We start from the raw sequence: 26,049 nt of genomic DNA on the forward strand, positions 1-26,049 counted from the left end.
TGTGACTACTGGTAAACAGGACACCTGTCTTAGGGGTACATTTACTAAGCAGTGATAAGAGCAGAGAAGTGAGCCAGTGGAGAAATTTCAACCAATCAGCAGCTCTGTATCATTTTATAGTATGCAAATTGTAGATGTTACTTCAGTGCTGATTGGTTGCCATGGGCAACTTCTCCACTGGCTCACTTCTCTGCTCTTATTACTGTTTAGTAAATGTACCCCTTAGGGCTTTAAATACATTTGTATAATAAAAAGGCCGCAGGGTAAAGAAGAATGAAGGATGAAGGGTGGGGATTGTGGGTTCTTGAAAGTATTGTAAAACTATGTACAACCCCTGCCAATTAGGCACATGTTCCCCAAACTTGCATTCCTGTTGATTTCTCTCATATACATCGGATTGTTATTTCTCAGAAATGGTTAGAACTCAAAATCCAGCTCAGAGCCAGATTAACAACAGGACGGGTGAGGCGGTTGCTCACGGGCCCACACACTTTGGGGCTAACACACACACAGCTGCATCACCAGGCTGGGGGGCACTGTGGCTTATGTGAACTGGGTTTCTGTGTAGCATAATGTGAACTGGGGGCACTACAATGTGTTATCATATTTGTGGTGCCGGGAATATTTACACATATTATTAAAAAGCATTATCACCAGCATATCATCTTAAATACAGGTTGAGTATCTCTTATCCAAAATGCTTGGGACCAGAGGTATTTTGGATATGGGATTTTTCCGTATTTTGGAATAATTGCATAGTATAATGAGATATTATGGTGATGGGACCTAAATCTAAGCACAGAATACATTTATATTTCATATACACCTTATACACACAGCCTGAAGTTAACTTTAGCCAATATTTTTAATAACTTTGTGTATTAAACAAAGTTTGTGTACATTGAGCCATCAAAAAACAAAGGTTTCACTATCTCACTCTGACTCAAAAAAGTCCGTATTTTGGAATATTCCGTATTTCGGAATATTTGGATATGGGATACTCAACCTGTACTGTGTGCAATTTTGGGCACCATATTACAAAAAGGATATCCTGGAGCTAGAAAAGGTTCAGAGGCGGGCGACCAAACTAATCAAGGGCATGGAGACGCTGGAATACGAGGAAAGGGGTCAATACACAGAGCTTGGGAGGGACCTGTTTTCTATAAGATCAGCACAGAGGACACGTGGTCACTCGCTTAGGATAGAGGAGAGGAGTTACCGCACATTGAGGCGAAAAGGTTTTTTCACAGTAAGGACAATACGTGTTTGGAATTCCCTGCCTGAGACAGTAGTAACAGCGGACTCAGTCAACACCTTTAAGAATGGGTTAGATAAATTCCTATTGGATAAAGATATTCAGGGTTATGATGCGTAGGCACATAAAAATAACTAGTCCTATAATAAGAATGCATAGGAGACCACAAATAGGTTGAACTCGATGGACAATTGTCTTTTTTCAACCTTAGTTACTATGTTACTATGTATGTTACTATGTTCTATCATATAGATAATTTATTATTAAGGACCGTCAACAATGAGTTACTCTGGGACCCCCACAAAAGTTAATTCGACCCTGATTCAGTTTATTATGAAAACTGTGTACACGGTCCCGTAATTACGGACAGCCAGTCATTAAAGGCCATGTTTATTAGACATTCCTTTAACAAGTGCTTGGCCATGTACAGAGCTGGCCCTAACCAATATGATGCCCTAGGCAAGATTTTGGCTGGTGCCCCCTAGCACCACCACTAGTTCCGCCTCTGACCCTGCACCCCTTTCCCAGCACCATCACCCCCCACCCATAGCAGTCCTTTTTTTTTGTTTTCCTACCCCCTGTAATTTAAATAAGAACAGTGTTCACATTCGGCGCACAGCCCAAAAAGGTATGTGTTCTTGCTGGCAAGGGGCATGGCCACACAATAGTACCCCCAATTCAAATTATGCCTCACATTACTGCAACTTTATTCACAATTTATCATACGATAGTGTCCCTTATTCACATTACATCACACATTAGTGCTAATTTACCTTATATACGTTACTTCTCACAGTAGTGCCCCTCATTCACATAACATCATACTGAATTGCTCCTTATTCACATTACACCACACCATATTGCTCTTTATTCTCATTACACTACACCATATTGCTCCTTATTCACATTACACCACACCATATTGCTCCTTATTCACATTACACCACACCATATTGCTCTTTATTCACAGATCACACAGTAGTGCCCTTTCTATGCGTTACGCCACAAAGTAGAGCACCTCATACACATAATGCCACACATTGGTAATGCATTTATACACATAATACCACACAGTAATGCCCCTTACACATATGACACACATTATTAATGTCCAAATTTAAATAGCAGAAATACTTTTATTTTAACCAATAATAAACTTTTGTACTGTTATCCAATGCTAGTTTAGCTTTTTTTTTGAGGGGTACAGGCAAATTTTCACCTTTCACTTTTGGCACCAATTTTTGAGGTAATCCCATTTTCGTTATTTTGTAATCGAATAAGCAAATCAACGGGAACGCGCATGCGGTATTTTTGTGGCAAAAAAACCGCAAATGCGGCAAAAATGTCAATTTGCCCTAATATCAGTAAAGAAACATGGCACATAAGATAAAACAATACTAAGTAACTATACATTAACAATGATTCTGGTTCATTTGTTAATAGCTCTCTCCACAAGTTTCCAAACAGGGTCAAATTTACTAAGATAGGATTTCTATTTAAGATGGGATGTTGCCCAATCAAACTCTACTTCTCATTTATGTAGCATCTTCTAGAATATAAAACCAGGAATCTGATTGGTTGCTATAAGCAACATCTCTTCTTAAATAAAACTCCATCTTAGCAAATTTACCCCTTAATGTCCACGGCATTTTCCAACCATGTACAAATATAATTGTCTGTTTCCCATCTTTTCATGCATGGAAATAAATAAAAAGTTGGGAAAGACATAAAAAAAAAGTTCCCACACCTGAAAGCATAAGTATAGATCTGTTTATGTGTAAAGGTACTTGTAATCAAATTGCCTAGGTATTATTTTATATGTGAGGTGACAACCCTTGCCATTGGTCATCAGTCAGTTCCTCTAATACACCTCATGTCGTACTGACGGTCAAACCGCCAGCATCCGTCAAACTTAGTCACCTACATGTGGCTTAATTTGTTTCTTCCTGTGAGTGGGCAGCATTCCACAAATATACTAAGCTACAAATACAATAAAGTGACACATACCAAACGCTTCATTTTCTGATACCGATTTCTGTATGAGTGACCTGAATAAAACAGGAGAATAGGGTTGTAATTTATGTTTTAGGCAATGACAAAAAGAGAGGTCAAGCAATAAATGTTCTTGCACCATGAATTTCCTCCTTTCAAAACATCTTTTTCAGAATGAGTAACAAGATAAACAGCGACGGACTGGGGCCTTAATTCGGCCCTGGCATTCGTGAATGTGCGTGCGCGCCACGGGAGGCGTGCCACACGATGTATGGGGGCGTGCTGTGAGTCATGGGGTTGTAGACTCATGGCACGCCCCCATTACCATGGCGACGGTTGCTGGGGGGGCACTGCGAGTCCGGGGGCGTGGACTCGCAACACGTCCCCATTTCGATGGAAACCATGAAACCGTAGAGCTGGAGGCTGCGCTGCGCGCGGCCTTCCTGGCTCTCTGGGTTACCAGTTCGGCCCACATGCCCATCGGCTGTTCTGGCTTGTGCCAGAAGTGCCAGATGGCCAGTCAGGCCATGACGATAAGTCATTCAAGTGTTTCCCACTAACTGCAATGACTATTTATTACTCTCCAATAGTGTATGTTAATTAATTGTTTATATTCGATATTATGAGTCGCAATAAAGTTTTGAGTCAAATTCAACATAATGGTTCTTACTGATGGGGGTAACAAGTGCCCTGTTGTCAATTGACTGAAATAACCATTTTTTGGTAATTTTACTGAAGAAATAGAGAACATTTGTTACTTTTCTTTTTAGTTTGTGTTTGTTATATGGCACCAAACAATGTAACAACCGTTGGTTGCCCATTGCCCATGGTTCTAAAGGCGAAATATGAGGTGAACACAGCGCTTGTCTTGTATTTGTACTCAGGGGTACGGAATACCAGAACTGTTTCTTCTGGAAACAGGAAGTTCTTCTTCTGGCCTTGCTCACTCTGGCCGGGTCACATGACCCACACCGGCATCCCGACAATGAAAATGCTGACAGGGGACAGTGTAATTATTTTACCCCTCCTCTGTCCTCTACCCTAACCCTAACCAACCTGGGGTGGCGGCTAGGGCTAATACTTGGGGGTTGGTGACTACAGCTAACACCCCTGTCTAGTGCCTAACCTCTCCCTGGTCCCTAAACCCTAACAGTCATCCTGATACTTACCTTCGGGATGTCGGTGGTTGGAGTTCCGGTCCCAGGAGTGGTGTCAGGATTCCGGTGTCAATCACATGACTGCATCCCAAAATGGGGAGTATCCCAGAACACATATCACTATATTAGTTGGTGTGTGTTGAATCCACTACAGGGCAAGCTGACCTCTCGGTACACCTAATCCTTGCACTAAATTAAAGCCACCAACATTAACCCAAGACTGTAGACTATTAGGTTACTTGCTGGAATGCTTATAGTGACCAACAATGTTATAGAACCAATTTCAACACTCCCTGATACTCTGGATTGATCACAGTCTTTGGATGTACCCATAATTTCAGTGCCTTGGCATAATGAGCAGTGCATGCAAAGTTGCTAAGTGGAATATAATTTTAAATTTTATATTAGCTCGGGTAATCACTGCTGGTAAAAGAGTTACTGACAAAGGCTTGTAATTGCCTCCGTCACCTCCTTCTAAAAGGGATTTGTCACATGGTAAATATTGGAACCCTCTGCAGATATTGTGCCAACACTGAAGGGGATGTAGCAACACTAACTTTGGGCCATGGTTGTATGACTTTGGTAGGTAGGCTTGGGCCCTCACCCAGCCCTAGACACTTTGTACCCACTGTCCTTCTCAGTACATGCCTTTTGTCAGCCTCACCTTCAATAGTTTGCTTACATTGCGATAACTACCGACAAGTGACATAGCCAGTCGTTAATATACTGGACTCATTGTTTTGGAGGCCTAATGGTAACAATAGAAGTTGTGGCCAACATAGGGTTATGTTTGCGATCTACTCCACTTGGTACATTCCTTCTTCGGGACTGTTTTTTTAAGTGAGAAAGGAGGACTTTGAGAAGAGACTTTGGGGGTCATTCCGAGTTGTTTCATCGCTAGCTACTTTTAGCAGCCGTGCTAGTGTGCGAACGCCTTTGCAGCTGAGCGCAGCAAAAATATTTTGTGCAGTTTCTGAGTAGCTCTGGACTTACTCAGCCCTTGTGATCACTTCAGTCTTTTTGGTCCCGGAATTGACGTCAGACACCCGCCCAGCAAACGCCTGGACGTGCCTTCATTTTCCCAAATACACAGAGAAAACGGTCAGTTGACACCCATAAACACCCTCTTTCTGTCAATCACCTTGCATTCGGCTGTGCGAATGGAATCTTCGCTAAACCCATCACCCAGCACGGATCCTCTTTGTACCTGTACGATGCGCCTGCGCATTGCGGTGCATACGCATGCACAGTTTTGCCATTTTTTTACCTGATCGCTGCGCTGCGAAGATCGGCAGCGAGTGATCAACTCAGAATGACCCCCTTTAGCAGATAACGTAGAGAAGATTAAGATAAGTGAGAATTACTTACATTTTTTCATAGTAAAATGGGTGCTGCTGAATCACTACAAGCTGTATAGTTTACTTTCTAGTGGTTTTAACTTTCAGAGGGTGCACAAGTACTTCTAATGCCGTTTCTAGAGGTGGGTGAGCCGTGCAATCACATGGAGCACTCCGACCCCTGCTGCCACTAGCCACCAGATGGAGGTCTGGCCAAGCAGATCCGCATGCCAGCACTTGGCAGGCAGAGTTACAGCAAGATATAAGTGCAGGGTGCAAAACTGGGGTGTAAGGTAATTTTTTCCAGTGAGGCCACACCCCTTGTCATGAGGTCATGTATCTGGGTTGAAGGAGTGGGGAAGCGGATCAGGGCATTTTGAATGTTTGCACTGGGAGCCATACATACTGCCTGGAAACTGCCCAGAGTATGTCACTTATATTTGGGACTGAAATGTGGTCTAAGCCTTGATATACTATAGAGGAACTGTCATATTTCCCTGTGTATGCCTAGATACCTACCAACAATCCGTATATATATGTGAGATCAGTGCCGTAACTAGGCATTTTAGCGCTGTGTGCAAGAAACGTAATTGGCGCCCCCCGTGCAAAACCCGTGCAGTGCGCGCGTAGGCGCGTGCAAAATTTTTAGGGGCGTGGCTTCATAGGGAAGGGGTGTGGCCACAAAATAATACCAATTCATACTACAGTGCACAGTAGTCTGCATTATTCAAATTCCGCCTCACAGTAGCGCCACTACACCAGGTAGAGCCCCTTTTACACATTGCGGCAGACAGTCCCCCTTTTTACACATTACGGCAGACAGTCCCCCTTTTTACACATTGCGGCAGACAGTTTCCCCTTTTTACACATTACGGTAGACAGCGTCCCCCTTTTTACACACATTACGGCAGACAGCGTCCCCCTTTTTACACATTACGGCAGACAGCGTCCCCTTTTTACACACATTACGGCAGACAGTGTCCCCTTTTTCCACATTACGGCAGACAGCGTCCCCTTTTTACACACATTACGGCAGACAGTGTCCCCTTTTTCCACATTACGGCAGACAGTGTCCCCCTTTTTTACACATTACGGCAGACAGCGTACCCTTTTTACACATTACAGCAGCCAGTCCCCCTTTTTACACATTACGGCAGACAGCGTCCCCCTTTTTACACATTACGGCAGACAGCGTCCCCTTTTTACACACATTACGGCAGACAGTGTCCCCTTTTTACACATTACGGCATACAGCGTCCCCTTTTTTACACATTACGGCAGACAGCGTACACTTTTTACACATTATGGCAGACGGTGTCCCCTTTTTACACAGTACGGCAGACAGCATCCCTGGCAGGCACCCTTCCCCCCTTCCCCACACACGCTGACTGTTGGCCTCAGTAGTCAGTACTGCTGGAGGGGAGGCCAACAATCAGCGTGTGTGTGTGGGCGGGAGGGGACGCCAACACTGGCAGGCACACTGATTCATTCAACCCCCCCCCCGGGAGGCACATACCACAGATCGGCGCCTCTCCTCTCTGTGTGGCCGCTGGGGAGCTGGCTGGAAGTGAAATCCAGTCCACGCGGTTCACTGCGCTGCTGCTGCCTGACTCCTTGTCAGTAGGCTTAGCCGGTCCGGCAGCGGCGCAGCCCGCTCAGTCTCCCCAGCTGCCTGCTGGTAACATGCACACTGGAGGAGGGAGGGGGGGCTACTGTTGGCGTGAGCCGGCTCTGGTCCCAGCGGCAGCTGTCAAATCAGCGTGCGCTGACAGCCTGCTGCGGCCGGGCCGGCACAAATGAAAAAAAAATTAAATAAAATCCTCTGCCGCTAAGTGTGTAACACAGCGTACTATGCACTGCCATCGCAAGTGCGCTGTGTGCAAGGCACACTTAGCCCACACCAAGTTACGGCTCTGTGTGAGATTATAGTAATTAGATTTTTGATATTTGATATCGTATGGACAGAGCATACTGACACAGTAGTAACATCTCTAGGTATAAACGGCTCATTGAAAGCTAAACAGACAAAAACTACTGACACTTACTTTTTCCTCTTCTTTTTTGAATCAGTAGTATCCAAATCAGGCATTTCCTTTAGACAAAACAGTAAGAACATTAAATATAATTATCAATAATTTCCATTTTATCGTTTGCTACTTTCATTGTTATGCTTAAATTAACATATACATTTTAATTAAACAAAATCTAGCATATATATTATTATTATTATTATTATTATTATTATTATCCTATATTTATATGGTGTCACATGGGATCCACAGCGCCCAGTTACAGAGTACATAAACAAATAAGAAAAACAAGAAACAGTGACTTAAGGCCCATACATACTTGCTGATAAAATGAGCGACGTCGTTCATTTTCCACCTCCCTGAGCGACGACGCTCATTTTATCGGCAAGTGTGAATGCCGCCAGCGACGACCGACGCACGGCCCCGCGGGTCTTCAATGATCGTCGCAGTTGGCAGTGCATGCATGCTCGATCTGGACTGTCGTCCAGGAGCTGCATGCACGGCCGGCGGAGGCGTGATATCACTGAGCGATATGAGCGGTCATATCGCTCAGTGTGTAATGGCCGGCCCGGGAGGGGAAACAGTAGATGACGTCGCTCACAGAGCGACATCGTCTAATGTGTATGGGCCTTTACAGTTCAAGACAATAAAGGATAAGTACAGGGTATATAAACATAGCTGCATCAGCATTCGACACTGAAATAAATATCAGGGCGGCAGAAAACTGGGGGATTTGGTGCCGTCGAAGGGAGTATTGAAAAGAAGATAGGTTAAGTCAGAGATAGAAACATGAGGGAAGAGGGCCCTGCTTGTGAAGGCTTACATTCTAAAGGGGAGAGGCACACAGATAGGGATGACACAGATGGGGTCAAAAGTGAGCGTGGGACAAAGGGTTTAGGATGAGAGACAGCTGGGTTTGGTGAAGAAGTGGGTCTTGAGAGCCCATTTGAAATTTTGTAGAGAGGTGGAGAGTAAGATGTGCATTAGCGGAGCGAAGAGGACGGGTGGGAGTGCAAAGGGAGATAAGGTCAGAGATGGCAATGGGAGAGGAGTGGGTGAGAGCTTTGTAGGTGAGTGTGAGAAGCTTGAAATGGATTCTGAAGCGTAAGGGGAGCCAGTGAAGGGCTTGTAAGAGAGGGGAGGTGCATGCAGTATGTTTGATGAAGATGAGCCAGGCAGCAGCATTGAGGATAGATTGCAGTGGAGAGAGGTATTTGACAGGAATGCCAGTTAGGAGAAGATTATAGTAGTACAGTCTGGAGATGACCAGTGAGTGGATAAGGGTCTTAGTGATATCCTGGGTGAGAAAGGGTCTGATCCTGGAAATATTTTTTAGTTGAAAATGACAGGTTTAAGAAAGGTGCTGTATGTGTGGTTTAAAGGAGAGGGAGGAGACAAGGATTACTCTAAGACAGTGCACTTGGGGGCTAGAGGAGATAGTAGTGCCACCAATAGATATTAAATTGTGGAAGGTGAGGTAGTGCAAGAGGGTGGGAAGACGATCAGCTCAGTCTTAGACATGTTAAGTTCAGAAACGCGCTGGGACATCCAGGAAGGGATAGCAGAGAGACAGTTGGAGATATGAGTGAGGAGAGCAGGGAGGGAAAGGTAGATTTGAATATCGTCAGCGTAGAGATTATATTGTAAATCATAAGTGATAATGAGCTCACTTAATGAGGATGTGTCGAAAGAGAAAAGGAGAGGCCCAAGAACAGAACCTTGGTGGACACCTACTGATAGAGGAAGTGGGGGGTGGTGGAATCATGAGAGGAGACAGAGAGCAGTATCATGCAGACCAAGAGAGTAAAGGAATTGCAGGAGGAGAGGGTGGTCCACAGTGTCAAAAGCAGCAGAAAGGTCAAGGAGAATAGGCAGACAGTAGTGGCCATTGGATTTAGCAGCAAGTAGGTCATTGCAGACTTTCTTGAGGGCAGTTTCAGTAGAGTTCAGGGGACAGAAACCAGACTGGTATGGGTCAAGCAGTGAGTGGGAGGAAAGAAAGACAGTGAGGCAGTTGTAGACAATACGCTCAAGGAGTTTGGAGGCACAAGGGAGGAGAAAGATGGGTCGGTAGCTAGAGAGAGTGGTTGGATCAAGGGTAGGTTTTTTAATAATAGGGTAGACAAGTGCATGCTTGAAGGCAGAGGGGACAGTGCCAGATGAGAGTGATAGATTGAGAAGGTGGGCAAGATGGGAACAGGCAGAAAGAGAGAGGTAGTGGAGGAGGCAGGAGGGGATAGGGTCAAGTGGGGAGATGGAGGGGGGGGGGCAGACGAGGGCCATGATTTCCTCACCAGATACATTGGCAAAAGATGTCAGAGTTGGTAAGATGGATGTGGAGGGGCGGTAAGGGAGAGGAGGTGGCTGGTTGCTGATGGTTTGGTTGGATGTGATGTCGTGACGTATGGAGTAAATTTTGGAAGTGAAGTAAATGGCAAAGTCAACAGCAGAGAGTGAGGAGAGAAGACATGTTGGAGGTGGGCAGAGGAGGGAGTTGAGGGTGGCAAAGAGGGCCCGAAGTTCAAAGACTGTGAGGAGCTGTGGTTCTTGAAGTATGACTGTTTAGCGAGGGAAAGCACAGCACTGAAGGATGAGAGCATAAGTTTGAAATGGAGGAAGTCTGCCTTAGAGCGTGATTTCCTCCAGTGTCGTTCAGCAGTACGTGAGCATTTTTGCAGATATCTGGTACATTTGGTGTGCCAGGGTTGAGGTGTTGATCTGCGAGGGTATATAGAGGTTGGTGGAGCATCAGCGTTAAGAGCAGAAGTAAGGGAAGCAATGCATAGGGAAGTGGCTTGTCCAAGGCATGAGCGAGACAGTAAAGGAGAGAGAAGTGAGGATAGGAAAGTGGTGTCGATAGCCTCAATGTTATGTTTTGTGATGGTTACCTTACTTTAGGAGGTAGAGATGGATTAGCAGAGAGAGATAAGGAGAGCAGATGGTGATCAGATAGGGGAAATGGAGAAATCAGAAATATCACAGCTGTGAGTGAAGATCAGATCCAGTGAGCTCCCATTCAAATGGGAGGGGGAAGAGGTCCACTGGGAGAGACCGAGCGAAGATATAAGGTTAAGGAGTTTAGAGGCAGGAATTTTAGTGGGGATATCGATTGATTGGGATGTTGAAATCACCTGAGATAATGAAGGAAATGTCAGAAGAAAGGAAGTCAGGAAGCAAAGTTGTCAAGGAATTTGGAGGAAATGCCAGGGAGATGGTAAATGACAGCTACTCTAAGATGGACAGATTGGAAGAGGCAGTTACCATGGACAAAATATATATATATTGGCAAACATAAGTGATGCCCACACAGGTCTTGCTGAACCAGTGCGCTGCCGTTTATTGAGATGTCAGGATATTAGAGTCAGAAATCCTCTAATTCCAGCCATCACACCACCAAACGTAGTCACGTGACCCTGACTAGACACTATTGTTACCTGTCAAATCACTGGCCAACTAAATCGGCATCAATCGCCCTGCCTTCAGCTACTTATGCCTCCTCCCAAACACTGACTAGCTTTACAATCACACCCATGCGATCCACTTGAGAAACTGTGTCCTGAGAAATGTGAAGGAGTAGCCCTGTCACCAGCATAAGTCTGCAGACTATCAGAGGAAACTTTAGTCTCTCCTATAACAGTCTGTGGCAATCTAGCCTTTTTGCCACAATATATATAGGTCTGTTAGCCCGGTACAGGGATCAGTGCTTAAATAAGGGTCTACATACATATAGGTGCTTAAATAAGGGTCCACATACAGCTTGGTCAGGTTTAAACGAAACAAAATGGAGTTTTACTGTTGTCCACACAAAACAGAAAATAACAAAAGCCTAGCTCCCATGCAGGGCACTATCTCACTTCTTGTGCCCTAACTATAAAGGGCAGCTAGTCTGCAAATGTAACAAAGTCTCAGTCTTACCTGCTTCCTGCAGGTATAAACACCAGCCTACCGGCCTACAGCTTGGCTGCCATGACTTCTCAAAAGTCTCACACAGTCCTGTGGTGTTCCCTGGCCACTCAGCCTGAACGGGACCCGCTTGGCCGCTATGTGCGGCCTGAGACCAGGGCCGGTGCTAGGGTGTTCGGTGCCCCCCTGCAAACTATAAATTTTCGCCCCTTCCATACTTTACAAAGAGACAGCACACATAATGCTTTTACATATAACGCCCCCTGCAGTAGTGATGCTTACACACGTAATGCCCCCTGTACCAGTAACGCTTATACAAGACGCAGTGATGCTTACGCATTTAACGCCCCCTGTACCAGTGATGCTTACACACGTAATGCCCCCTGCAACAGTGACGCTTATACAAGACGCAGTGATGCTTACGCATTTAACGCCCCCTGTACCAGTGATGCTTACACACGTAATGCCCCCTGCAACAGTGACGCTTACACACATAATGCCCTCTGTACCAGTGACGCTTATACAAGACGCAGTGATGCTTACGCATTTAACGCCCCCTGTACCAGTGATGCTTACACACGTAATGCCCTCTGCAACAGTGACGCTTACACACATAATGCCCCCTGTACCAGTGACGCTTACACATGTATCGCCCCCTGTACCAGTGACGCTTACACACGCAACGCCCCCTGTACCAGTGACGCTTACACACGTAACACCCCCTGTACCAGTGACGCTTAAACACGTAACGCCCCCTGTACCAGTGACACTTACACATGTAACGTCCCCTGTACCAGTGATGCTTACACATGTAATGCCCCCTGTACCAGTGATGCTTACACATGTAATGCCCCCTGTAGCAGTGATGCTTACACACGAAACGCCCCCTGTACCGGTGATGCTTACACACATAACGCCCCCTGTACCAGTGACGCTTACACACGCAACGCCCCCTGTACCAGTGATGCTTACACACGTAACGCCCCCTGTACCAGTGACGCTTACACATGCAACGCCCCCTGTACCAGTGACGCTTACACATGCAACGCCCCCTGTACCAGTGACGCTTACACACGCAACGCCCCCTGTACCAGTGATGCTTACACACGTAACGCCCCCTGTACCAGTGACGCTTACACATGCAACGCCCCCTGTACCAGTGACGCTTACACATGCAACGCCCCCTGTACCAGTGACGCTTACACACGCAACGCCCCCTGTACCAGTGATGCTTACACACGTAACGCCCCCTGTACCAGTGACGCTTACACACGCAACGCCCCCTGTACCAGTGATGCTTACACACGTAACGACCCCTGTATCAGTGACACTTACACACGTAACGTCCCCTGTACCAGTGACGCTTGCACACGTAACGCCCCCTGTAGCAGTGATGCTTTTACAAGATGCAACGGCCCCTGTACCGGTGACGCTTACACACATTATGCTGCAGTCACACATACATACTGTACATACATTACACACATACAGTACAATCACACATACACACAGATACATATACAAAGATACTGTATAGGGAATAACATCGGGGTGTAGAGTTGGATCTTGATCCGAGGCACCAACAGGCTAAAGCTTTGACTGTTCCCAGGATGCATTGCACCGTCTCCTCTATAGCCCCGGGACCAGGCACTGGAGCTCAGTTTGTAAGTTGGTGCCTGCAGAGCAGGCAGCTAACAGGTGGGGTTGCGCTAGGCAGCCCTGAAAGAGCTTTTTTAAAAGACTTCAACGGCCACAGCACTTTTATGTCAGTCTGACATTCTGTGCTGTGGCTCTATCACCTCCCCAGTAGCGCTGCATACTCCCGCAGCCTGGTTCCCGGGAACTTGCGGCAGAGGCGCATCGGACTTCAGGCACACACCGCTGATGCTCTTCTGGATCGCGTGGCTGGACATCAGGGAGAAGGTAAGAGGGTCCCCAAGGTGGGACCCACTGGTTAATTGCGATCCAGTCACAGTCCCAGGAGACAGACTGCGCCTTTGGCGTGGACAGTGTACTGCACAGGGACTCCACTATATCCACCAGGGCAAGGGAGCACAGGTCGGATTTACTAAATTCTGTTTGTTATAGGCTCCAGAGTACCCATGGTGAGGACCAGCATAGGGGATAAGGCGCTGACCTGTAGCCCCTCCCTTAGCTCCGGGCACCATCTACTGCTGGTGTTCCCGCCCTGGAGCTACATTTCACTCTCCCTCACTCCCTGACAGAGATTTTGTCACCATCTTCACTACTAGCTTGGCTGACAATTACAACAATTAAATCAATCCTTGGTTAGACAAAAATCTACCCCACGCCCCTCTGGGGCCAAAGGGTCATCTAAAAGGGACATTTCTTCCTCACAATCCACTAATATTTCGGATAATTCTTCCGATGAGGATGGGGAATATACTGACCCATCAGACACTGATACAGCTGCTTCTGATGAGTAATCTACAACCCAGGTTGATGTTCCTGACCTAGTGGAGGCTATTAAGCTAATTCTTCAAATAGATGATGACATTGAGCCTACTACTGCGTCTGAGAAACCTGATAAGTTCAAACGTCAGAAGGTTGCTAAGGTAGTCTTACCACATTCTGACCACTTAATTGACATACGTCAGGAATCCTGGTTGTCACCAGGAAAGAAATTTTCCCTGTCTAAAAAGATGCTTGCTCGTTATCCTATCCCTGCGTAGTTGAGTAACAAGTGGGAAACTCCACAGCCGGTGGACTCTCATGTCGCCCGTCTTGTCGTGTCATCTACTCTGCCTGTCACCACTGTCACCTCACTGAAGGAACCGATGGATAAGCATGTGGAGGGATGCCTGAAGTCTATTTACTCCCTTACTGGTGCTGTACATAGACCCACTATGGCAGCCTCCTGGGCTGCGAATGGAATTGAAGCATGGGTTCAGGCATTGGAGGAAGAGCTACCCCAGGATATATCTGATACTGCCAGACAATATCTGTCTTATATTACCACAGCCTCCCGCTATATTCAGGAGGCAGCCTCTAATGCAGGTGTAATGGCAGCCAAGGCATCTACTACATCCATCCTGGCTCGTCAAATTATGTGGTTAAGGTCCTGGAAGGTGGACCTGGACTCCAAAAAGACTTTGGAGGTGCTCCCTTTTTAAGGGAGATATCCTATTTGGGAAGGATCTGAACAAGATTGTAACGGACTTGGCTACTGCCAAGACTGCATGTCTCCCAAATACTAATCCTTCTGTTCCGAAGGCTAAGAGTACCACTTTTTCATTCCTTTCGACCTCCACGAAAAGCAAAGGGTCAGGCGTATCTGCGACAGGCTTGTGCTTCCAAAACCACTAAACCTAAATCAAAACAATCCTGGGCCGCCGTCAGCCTGCTTCCAAACAAGAAAAGCCTGCTGCATCTAGGGACGGGCCTCCCCCTGGGGGACCCCTGGGTGGGAGGCCGACTTCTGCAGTTCGCCCAGGCCTGGTTAGAGACCACTTTCGGACGCCTGGGTGCGGGAAGTTGTCTCTCATGGTGTATGCAATCTCTTTCAAGAGACGTCCCCCTCGCCAATTTTGCACAATGGTTATCCCTGCGGATCCGTTAAAAGCACAAGCTCTACATTTGGTTGTACAATCCCTCCTGGATACAGGAGTGGTAGTGCCGGCACCTCTGTCTCAGAGAGGCAGGGGATACTATTTGACCCTGTTTCTAGTTCCGAAGCCAAATGGGTCCTTCCGACCTATACTCAACCTCAAATCATTGAACAAGTTTGTGAGAGTATCCAAATTCCGTATGGAAACCCTGCGCTCTATAGTGCTGGCCATGGAACCTGAAGACTACATGTTATCCCTGGACATACAGGATGCTTACCTGCACATTCCTATTGCCATGTCTCATCAGCAAGATCTGCGGTTTGCTATTGGCAACCTACATTATCAATTTCAGGCACTGCCTTTTGGATTGGCCACAGCCCCTCGGATCTTCACCAAGGTCATGGCTGTGATGATGGCTCTTCTCCGACGTTGGGGAATCAGGATCCTGCCGTATCTGGATGACTTGCTGATCCTGGCGAACTCCCAAAAGATTCTTCTCAGTCATCTGGGACTGACGGTCCAATTCCTACAAGCCCATGGGTGGCTAATCAACTGGAAAAAGTCCTCGCTGGTCCCTGCTTGGAGCATGGTGCACCTGGGGGCACTACTGGACACGCACAACTAATGATTGTTTTTGCCTCCAGTGAAAGTCCTGAAACTTCAGGACAGGACCAGATATCTCCTCTCTCACCCAAGAGTGTCGATACACTCAGCGATGCAAGTACTAGGCCTCATGGTGTCGGCTTTCGACATGGTAGAGTATGCTCAATTTCATTCCCGCCCTCTGCAGAGGTTAATCCTTTCCAAGTGGGATGGCCTGCCTCATTAGATCAGGTCTCAAATGATCTCCTTGACTCCGGAGGTTCGTCTGTCACTTAGCTGGTGGCTACAGGTCCAACAGTTGAGCAGGGGCCGTCCCTTCTGGATCTCCAACTGGGTCCTCTTGACAACGGATGCCAGTCTGCAGGGTTGGAGCGCGGTGTTGGAGCGCGGTGTTGGAGCAACACTCTCTCCAGGGTCGGTGGACCAGGGAGGAATCTCTCCTCCCTATAAACATTCTGGAATTGCGGGCAGTGTTCAATGCGTTGACACTGGCCCTGCCTCTAGTACAGAAAAGGCCTGTTTAAGTACAATCAGACAACATCACCACGGTGGCGTACATAAATCATCAAGGCGGCACTCGAAGCCACATCGCAATGCTGGAAGTATCAAAGATCCTCCGCTAGGCGGAACACCATAGGTCAGCAATATCAGCAGTGTTCATTCCCGGAGTCCTCAACTGGGAAGCGGATTTTCTCAGTTGTCAGGACGTTCATGCCAGAGAGTGGAATCTTCATCTGGAGGTCTTTCAACTCCTAGTGGACAAGTGGGGCCTACCAGATGTAGACCTGATGGTGTCTCGACACAATCACAAGGTTCCTGTCTTCGGATCAAGGACAAGGGATCCTCAAGCAGCGTTCGTGGATGCACTGGCAATTCCATGGACCTTTCGACTGCCATACGTGTTCCCTCCAGTATCACTCCTGCCCAGGGTACTGCGGAAGTTCAAGCAAGAAAGAGGAATACTACTCCTAGTCACTCCAGCATGGCCCAGACAGCATTGGTTCTCAGACCTGCAGGGTCTCTAGATAAAGCACCCTCTTCTACTTCCGCAACGCCCAGACCTCCTCGTTCAGAGCCCTTGTGTCTATCCAGACCTGGCCAGACTGGATTTAACGGCATGGCTCTTGAAGCTTCACTCCTGAGGGCCAAGGGATTCTCTGAGGCGGTTATTCAAACTATGTTGAAAGCCTGTAAACCGGCTTCTGCACAGATTTATCATAGGGTCTGAAATTCTTACTTCAGCTGGTGTGCTGCTAAGAATTATGATGCATATACTTTCAAAACTTTCCAGACTTTTGGTTTTTTTGCAACAGGGCCTGGACATAGGCCTTCGTCTGGCCTCCCTCAAGGTTCCTATTTCTGCCTTGTCGGTGTGGTTTCAGAGGAAAATTGCATCTCTCCCTGACGTTCATACTTTCACTCAGGGTGTTTTACGGATTCAGCCTCCCTAAGTCCCTCCGGTGGCTCCATGGGATCTGTATGTTGTTTTGAATGCCCTACAAGAGTCTCCATTTGAACCTCTTGAGTCTGTGAACCTTAAATATCTTACGCTTAAGGTCATGTTTCTGCTGGCTATTGCCTCTGCTAGGAGGGTGTCGGACTTAGGCGCTTTGTCCTGTCGTCCACCCTTTCTGATTTTTCACCGTGACCGGGTTTTTCTTAGAACTCGCCCTGGTTATCTACCTACGGTTGTATCATCTTCTTGGGCGGCCCGCTGTGGCGCGTCCGCTGAACAATTGTACAAGGCGGCTACATGGTCCTCAGTTAACACATTCATCAGGTTCTATGCCTTTGATACTTCTGCCTCCCAGGATGCTTCCTTTGGACGCCGGGTTCTTGTACCGGCTACAGTGCGTCCCCTCCCATGAGAAACTGCTTTAGGACATCCCCTATGTATTCCACGTGGAATATCAGTGTACACCACTGCAGAAAAGGAGATTTATGGTAGACTTACCATTGTTAAATCTCTTTCTGCGAGGTACACTGGATTCCACAGGGCGCCCACCCTGATGCACTTAGCTTCTTTGGGTTTGTATGGCATTAGCCGCTAGTCCCTTCTCCAGTCGTGAGAATGTGGTTCTATGTGACTAACATCTACCATCTCTTTTGCCCGCTACTGCACTGGACTGGTTAACGAAACTGAGCTCCAGTGCCTGGAGGTGGGGCTATAGAGGAGGCAGTGCAATGCATCCTGGGATCAGTCAAAGCTTTAGCTTATGGTAGATGCTAGATCCAAGTGGCCTAAGGGACCTATGATGTCAGGGGAGGAGCCACAACACCAGGGGGAGGAGCTAGGCCAGCGGGATAGTTCTTCTACTATCCACGCCATCAACTATTACCTTTAGTAACCCGGTGGCGAGTGGAGCGGAGCGAGACACCGAGCCCGAAGCATGGCGAGCGAAGCGAGCCCCGCGAGGGTACTTTTCGGGCACCCTGTTGAGGCGTGGCTCCTCCCCCTGGTGACATGGCTCTGCCCCCGGGTAAAGTCAAGGGTCCCTTACCCTGCTCCGATTTAGAACCAACCTTTAGCCTAAGGTTGTGTTATGTGTTTCATAAAGATGACTGCTGATAAAAATTAGGTCTTCACATTGCATGCCAGACCTAACATGCACAAGGCACAAGACTGCTGCTCTCTCCATGACTCCTGATGCACAGCCGGAGGAGCACAAGCAAATTGCAGTATTTTCGATCTCGTCCCTACTCCCATGTCTCAGCTGATCGGCGGTGAGGCTCCTTTGTGTCTCCGCCGGAGTAGAGAGTATGGAGTGCACACTGAGAGGGAATGGTGCATGCAATGCCAAGCAACCCACTGAGAGACAGCTCATTCCGGAGCATGCTGAGGGCACTGCAATACATATATATATATATATATATATATATACCCGTATTTGCCGGCGTATAAGACGACTGGGCGTATAAGACGACCCCCAACATTTTCACTCAAAATATAGAGTTTGTTATATACTCGCCGTATAAGACTACCCCCTTCCACACACCAAATAAAACGTAAAAGAACATCAGATTTGTGACATACTGTATATTATGACCTGATAAGAGATTTGGATAGGGAGTATTTATCAAGGTATGCATAAGAAGGGGGGAGGGGGCGAGGAGAAAGTTGTAAAATGTATAAAAGTATACCCCTGTGTGCATTTAGTGTTACCGGTTTCACATGAGTGCCATTAGTATTAGTACCATTACAGTACCTGTCATTGTCACCATTGTACGGCCACAACGCGACTGCAGCGCCTCCGGCCAGTCCCTGCATCTCCCTGTAATTGGCACTAGTGACCCGCCGCGGCCGCACTGGATATCGCGCGATACTGGATGGTGAGTAGAATGAGGTGGGCGGGCATCGGGAGGCCCCTATGGGCAACGGGCGAGTATCGGAAGGCCACTATGGCAGCTATGTCTATCCCAACTGAAGTGCACCCGGCGTATAAGACGACCCCCCCACTTGGAGGCATGTTTTTCAGGGCAAAAAAGTAGTCTTATACGCCAGCAAATACTGTGTATATATATATATATATATATATATATATATATATATATATATATATACAGGTTGAGTATCCTTTATCCAAAATTCTAAATCCCACGTTTTTGGGTCCCCTACTGAGGTAATGACATATATATTATATATTATGTGTATATATAGATATATTATATAGCTATATAATATAATCTGTATATATAAAAACACACACCAGGCAACACCGAATGCATCATGTACCAGTTTTACATAATCACAACACCCCCCCGTCCCCACAGATATTTGAGTTTTTGCGGGTGTAGAGATACTAGATATCTATATTGCAAACAAGCCTGGACACAGCAATGTGTTCCTATACGTTTATTTATGAATCTGACCAGTTCCTCTCATTGAGCATGCAAAATGACACTCTCCTGCAAACCTTGTCAATTTCATATACAAACAAACTCCATAAAACACACATAAAATTAAGCATATTCATGCAAAATATTTATATATTATTTATTTACAGTGATTTATATAGACTGCACATATTATACAGTACTCTACAGGGAGCATACAATGCAGTACTCCACAAAGAGCATTTTGTTACACAGGTTGTACTACAATTAATCTATATTTTCTTCCACATGGACTGTGGACACACATATAGTCTAGGGTTAAAGCCAACCATTGCGCCACAGTGATGCCTGAAATAGATGCAAGTAGCACGGGAACTGCATGTGCCGGACATTTCCACTTTCTGAATATGATTCCTTTCCGACCTCAACTCAACTGGGGGAATTCTAGCACCGTTCAGTATCAGTAACTGGGTATAGGAATTATTCACATCAGAAAATGACTTGTGTGAAAATGTTTTAGTCTGTTCTATGCATAAAATGAAAGATAACATCACTTTTTGTGCAGCATAATAAAGCTGTTTCACAAAAAATAAATTTCCTTAGTTATTGTCGAGCGATAAGTTATTTCCAACATCAGGGCCACCATCAGAGGGGACAGTTGGGACTTCAGTCCTGGGCCCTGATGGAGAGGGGTCCTGGGTGGTGGCAGTGTGAATCGGGGCTGGGGCAGCTGTGCACTGGCAGGCAGCCATAGGGGGACAGAGACAGCGTGTATTATAAATTTAGTGCCGAGTGGCAATAGGAAGTTGCTAAGTGGCAGATCCTGATTGCCTGCCGGTCCACAATCTCCGATTAGCTCAGGACTGGCGCTAAATGCGCTCATGGACGGACTGCTGAAGCTTTCCAATGGCAACCAGCGCCCACAATGGTAAGCTGTGTGGGCTGCAGGGTGAGCGGGAGGCCTGTGGGGCAGTGTGTGTGTGTGTAGCTATGGGACAGTGTATTGGGGCTGGGGCAGTGTGTGTGTGGTGGGGAGGCCTGCCTATTTTGTCAATTTCTGATGGCAGCCCTGCCAAACATACATATATATTAATTTAAAAAGTCCTTAATATTATTGATTCCGCTGGCATTGAGGCACGTCTCACCATTATTTATTGCCATACTGTACATTCTTAGGATACTAACATGTGTATTGATCATTGCTACAGTAGGTCTCTGTATGGTGTAACTGGGTGGCTCACTCTTGTTCATTACATTGTTCCTGTTGTAGTTCTTCCTGTACACGCTTCTGGATAATGTTGCACCTCTATTGGTTTTAAATTTAATATACAGTACACATGCACATATACAGTATAGTGTGTGTGTGTGTGTGTGTGTGTGTGTGTGTGTGTGTGTGTGTGTGTGTGTATATATATATATATATATTTACATTAAATAAAGCTTCTATATATAAAAATGTACAATAAATTTTAAGTTGTGTGTTTTTTCCCCCACTCAAAATAATAAATAATAATTCTGGTGTCAGGTCAATAGCCCCTTCCATATTTAAAAGAAAGAGTTTAGAAAACAAAAAAATAATTTATTTAATCAATAAATATTTTTTTTTTATAGGTTTTCTATTTCTGTTCAAGCCACCGGGATAGATGATGAAAGACTAAAAGTTGATAATAGGAACTGTCCTTCCATGAAATTGGGCGTATCTGGGGGGCAACTTGGCCTCGACAATACAAGTGCCCAGAACCGACCTGACTTGTGAGAATGCCATGGGCATTTATACCTAAAGCTCCGTACTATTGAACAGGCCTTCGTCTCTACCCACATCTACTGAGCATCAGCCCTCAAGTGGCTGTATATGTAGACTACTTGCACACAGCTCTGAATCAGCATACAAATGTGCAGTGTATTTATTAAATTACATGCCAAGCCACCAGGAAAGAAGTCAGATAGCTGACTAGTGGTGCTGATAAATGAGATGTGCCTGCTGTTTCAGCATGAGGGTAAGGACCAAAAACATGTTTTCCTGATTCCATACAAACAGCTGGGCTAGAGCAAGAAATCTCATGTCCAGGATGTTTGAATGAAGTTTACCTAAATTATAAGACAAGACGAAATAACTTCAACAAATGCTTGAGCTGCCTGGGCTCAGTGGGCTGTGTTCCATATGTCATAGTAGCAACCGGCCTCAAGATGATCAGCAAATGGAAGGTGACTTTTAATGGATGGATGGGGGGGAATCTCAGAGACTACCACACCTGCACTGAAAATAAATGCACAGCACTGCTCGTTTCCACTGTAACAGAAGTTGCTGATGTTTAATAACAACTCTGAAATTGCGTCAGCAGTGCGTTAAGCAGGCAATTTCAGGCAGAAATCTAATTTGAAGCTTTAGGATTTTTTTAGCAAGTTGTTGAACTCAACATGATACATTTAACAAAGAAACATATTTTGAGTGTAATCCATTTTTAGCAAGTTGAATATGCAGTATAGCCTTTATTAAAACAGAGCTGACCACAGTCTTCCTGTATCAGGCTGACAATGACCTCCCATCAGCACTGTGAGAACCCGCTCCTTCCCCTCTCTAGCTTTCGGTCTGTGGCTTTCTATATGTCTCTATTCCATTTCACACATAGGGTGGAATTCAAATGTTTGAAAAGTCGGTTGGGTGTCTGTTTTTTCCTGTCTATTAGATAGGAAAAAACAGACACCCAACTGACTTTTCAAACATTTGAATCTACCCCATAGAGCTACACACAAAACTGTACCCTCACCTTACCTCCGGGATCCATCGGGATTCTGACTCTTGGGATCCCGTTGATGGTCTTCTGACTGTCGGGATCACAACTACTAGGATTTTGACTGCACCCCGTTCACCAAGTGTATCTAGCACATAAATAACAGGGTTTGACACACTATAATCCCCAGCAAGCCTTACTGAGTTCGGGGCATGCACGTGTTTCACAGATATAGTTTTACGTCTCATGGGACTATGAGGCGCTCACTCTCTGACCAGATCAATAAGTCAGAGGAAATGGGAGAGCTAATTATTATTTATTACCAGTTATTTATATAGCGCACACATATTCCGCAGCGCTTTACAGAGAATAATTGTCCATTCACATCAGTCCCTGCCCCAGTGGAGCTTAAATCTATATTCCCTACCACATGTACACACACACACATTCACGATAGGGTTAATTTTTGTTAGGAGCCAATTAACCTACCAGTATATTTTTGTATTGTGCAAGGAAACCAGAGTACCCAGAGAAAACCCACGCAAGCATGGGGAGAATATACAAACTCCACACAGTTAGGGCCAGAGTGGGAATAGAACCCATGACCTCAGTGCTGTGAGGCAGTAATGCTAACCATTACACCATTCGTACTGTCCGATGCGCATTCACTTACTTCATTTGTCATTAGAAATCACCATTTATACAAAATTTTTTTTTTACAGAAAAGTACATTTCCTTTCATGCTCATTATGCTGTATAAATTATAAAAAAATGCACTAATGTACTCATTCAACCATGTCACCATCTATTGGCCACAAGTGGTACTACAACAGCTACCATTTTATTTATTTTATTTATTTACTGGTCTCTGTTTATCATTATTAGCCTAATTGTGACAAAAAAAAAATCTGAATTGCTATTATTTATCATTATTATATCACAGTGGCAGCTGAGCACCACGTGGCTGCCACTGTGTGGAATATTTATACCGGCTAGTGTTACTTATCGCCCTGGAGGCTCCTGTTCATTGATATGAGCATCTCAAGGGGCCTGGCATGGGTGTAGAACTGGGGTTTGATTTTTGTTTCCAGTTCCACTGTTTAAGCAAAATAAAAAATAAAAAGTGCTTTAAAAAATACATATAAAAAAAATACATTTAAAAAATATATTACTATATATAAAATAATAAACATATCCATTTTATAGTAATCTTCCTCCCACTTTTCCACAAGAATTTATTTTATTTTCTGGATGCATCACAATAGCCCAATTTATTTAAAAAACTTGCAGCCTGAAAAAAAATGATTGTAGCAATAAGTTATCTTGTTTTTTTCGGTCTTCCTATCTGGTAATGCCACCCTGAGGCAATTCCACTGATCTATAGGCTCAAGTGAAATATAATTCTGTAAAACTCCCGTATTGTTGGCAATAGGCCGTTTCACACTTTGATAAAACGAGCCCAATATGTCTTAAGTATTGAGACACCGATGTATACCAGCCTAGAAATCACATGTATGATTTTCTATGCAGTTAGAACAGGCGGTGTGCTGCGATTGCTGAATGCCTGTTGTAAATGCAGTAAGCTGCCCAAAATGCTTTCCCTACTGATATATTTAGTAAACATTGGTAAGAGCAAAAGTCTTACAACTCTGTGCAGTGAGCCGTAGAAAATGTATTTTACGGACCATTTTCTAAAAAAATCTGACAGCTATATTTTTTACAGCCACATCCAGTGTCGGACTGGGGCATGAAGTGCCCACCGGGGAATACTGTTGTAGGGGCCCATGCTTAAAGGTGTGGCCAGGCTCCACTTGGGCGTGGCCAGCCACCACAGAGGTTTGGCTAACCGTTACAGGGTACATGTTCTGTTCCCCTTGGTACATATATAATAAACGATATTATTGTGAAGTATAATGTAACATAAGTATAATGCATAATTCAAGTGCACTAGGATAGAGTCTGGAACCTGATCTCTAGAGGAGGAGGAGGGCCCACAGGAAGTGGGGCCCAACGGTGGTTTCCCCTGTTCCCCTGTGGGCCAATCCGACCCTGGCCACATCATGTTGTATTAAAATATATTGTGAATAGAAAGCAGAAGCAAAAGTGAGAATGAAGATTGTGGTTTACAACCATAGTGTGGCGCCCCTTTGTATATTACTTTTTGTACCTCCAATAATTTGTGACTAATACAGTAAATTACTTTTTTTAAATTTCAGTAAGTTTACTAACAAGTAACATTCATGAGGGAACGGTGATGTCCCTATAAGACGTTCGCACTCTTTCTCTGTTATGACAACACAACATTGTTCAGACAATGACACAGAAAAGTGTAATTTTTATTCCCTACTTTTGTTTCCAATGAAACTAGCTAAGACTATGACATAAGAATGTACTTGCTGTTTTTAGCTTGTCGCCTTATAGGAGAGAAAGTGTATAGCTGGGTACACATTAGCCGACAACTTGAGCAATTTACCCGATAACGACGAGTCGTTAGTACAAATCGTTCATATTGTCCTAATGTGTACCCACGACATCGCTAGCGACGTGCGCGCTTGTGGGACACTAGCGCCATCCTCTGTTGTCATTACATGCAGCTCAATGTGGGGATGTCGTATGGCCCCGCTGAGCACCTCCGTCGCTCCGTCGAGTTCTGTTGCCCGTGATGTCGTGCTGTGTACACTAATATGTACCCAGCTTTAGGGGTATATTCAATTGAATTCGAAAGCTGCTGTCTGTCGAAAAAGACGGCAGGTTTTGACTTTTTAAGGTCGAATCGTGATTCGACCTATTCAATATAACCCCAAATTTTTCGACAAGTCGATGAATTTGACTTGTCGAAAAGCACGTGGATTGGTGGAATAGCTGTCGATCCACGTGCTTGTGTCGAAAACGGGGCCAAACCCAACAGGTTTTGGCCCCCTTTTCAACCATCTCAGTTCGACTTTAAAAAAAGTCGAGTGAGATGGGGAGAGTAGCGCCGGAGACGGGGAGAGCCGAGGCGGGGACGGGGTGAGCAGCGCTAGAGGATGTCACAGCCGCCACTCACAGCAGCGTCCACCGTGCTCCAGCAAGCGAGACCTCTCTTGTTGGAGTTGGGTGGACGCTGCCGTGAGCGGTGGCTGTGAGAGAGGGGGAGACGGGGAGCGGCGGCTGATGGGGAGCGGCGGCTGTGAGAGGGGGGACGGGAAGCGGCGGCTGTGAGAGGGGAGAGGGGGAGATGGGGCGCGGCGGCTGACGGGGAGCGGCGGCTGTGACAGAGGGGATGGGGAGCGGCAGCTGTGACAGGAGGGACGGGGAGCGGCGGCTGTAAGAGGGGGGACGGGGAGCGGAGGCTGTGAGAGAGGAGGGACTTGGGGGGAGACAGGGGAGAGCCGCGGGCAGACGGGGGAGAGCAGCACTACAGCAGCGGCTATAGCGCTGCTCTCCCCCGTCTGCCCGCGGCTCTTCCCCGTCTTCCCTCCCGCATCTCAATTCGACTTTTTTAAAGTTGAATTGAGATGTCCATTGAATAGCCCAGGTCAGATTCATTCCGACAAATGAATGTCGAAATGGATCCGACTTCAATTGAATATACCCCTTAGAGGTGGGACAAGAGGAAGCTATAGGTTTAGTTTCACCCCCCATCACAAGTGACAAA

The 26,049-nt window shown here is 45.9% G+C and overlaps 1 protein-coding gene across 1 annotated transcript in view; it reads right to left on the bottom strand.

Annotated features, from left to right (window-relative positions):
• SAMSN1 (SAM domain, SH3 domain and nuclear localization signals 1) overlaps nucleotides 1–7,829 on the bottom strand; it is a 155,505-nt gene extending 147,676 nt beyond the window's left edge. The window contains exons 1-2 of the mRNA XM_063956344.1: nucleotides 7,787–7,829; nucleotides 3,263–3,303 (exon numbers count right to left, since the gene is read on the bottom strand). The gene's annotated coding sequence lies outside the window, so the exon portion shown is untranslated. The remainder of the gene's footprint in view (nucleotides 1–3,262; nucleotides 3,304–7,786) is intronic.
• Between the last annotated feature and the right edge of the window lie 18,220 nt (nucleotides 7,830–26,049).

Source organism: Pseudophryne corroboree, chromosome 2 (genome assembly GCF_028390025.1).
Source record: "Pseudophryne corroboree isolate aPseCor3 chromosome 2, aPseCor3.hap2, whole genome shotgun sequence".
NCBI classification, from domain to species: Eukaryota; Metazoa; Chordata; class Amphibia; order Anura; family Myobatrachidae; genus Pseudophryne; species Pseudophryne corroboree.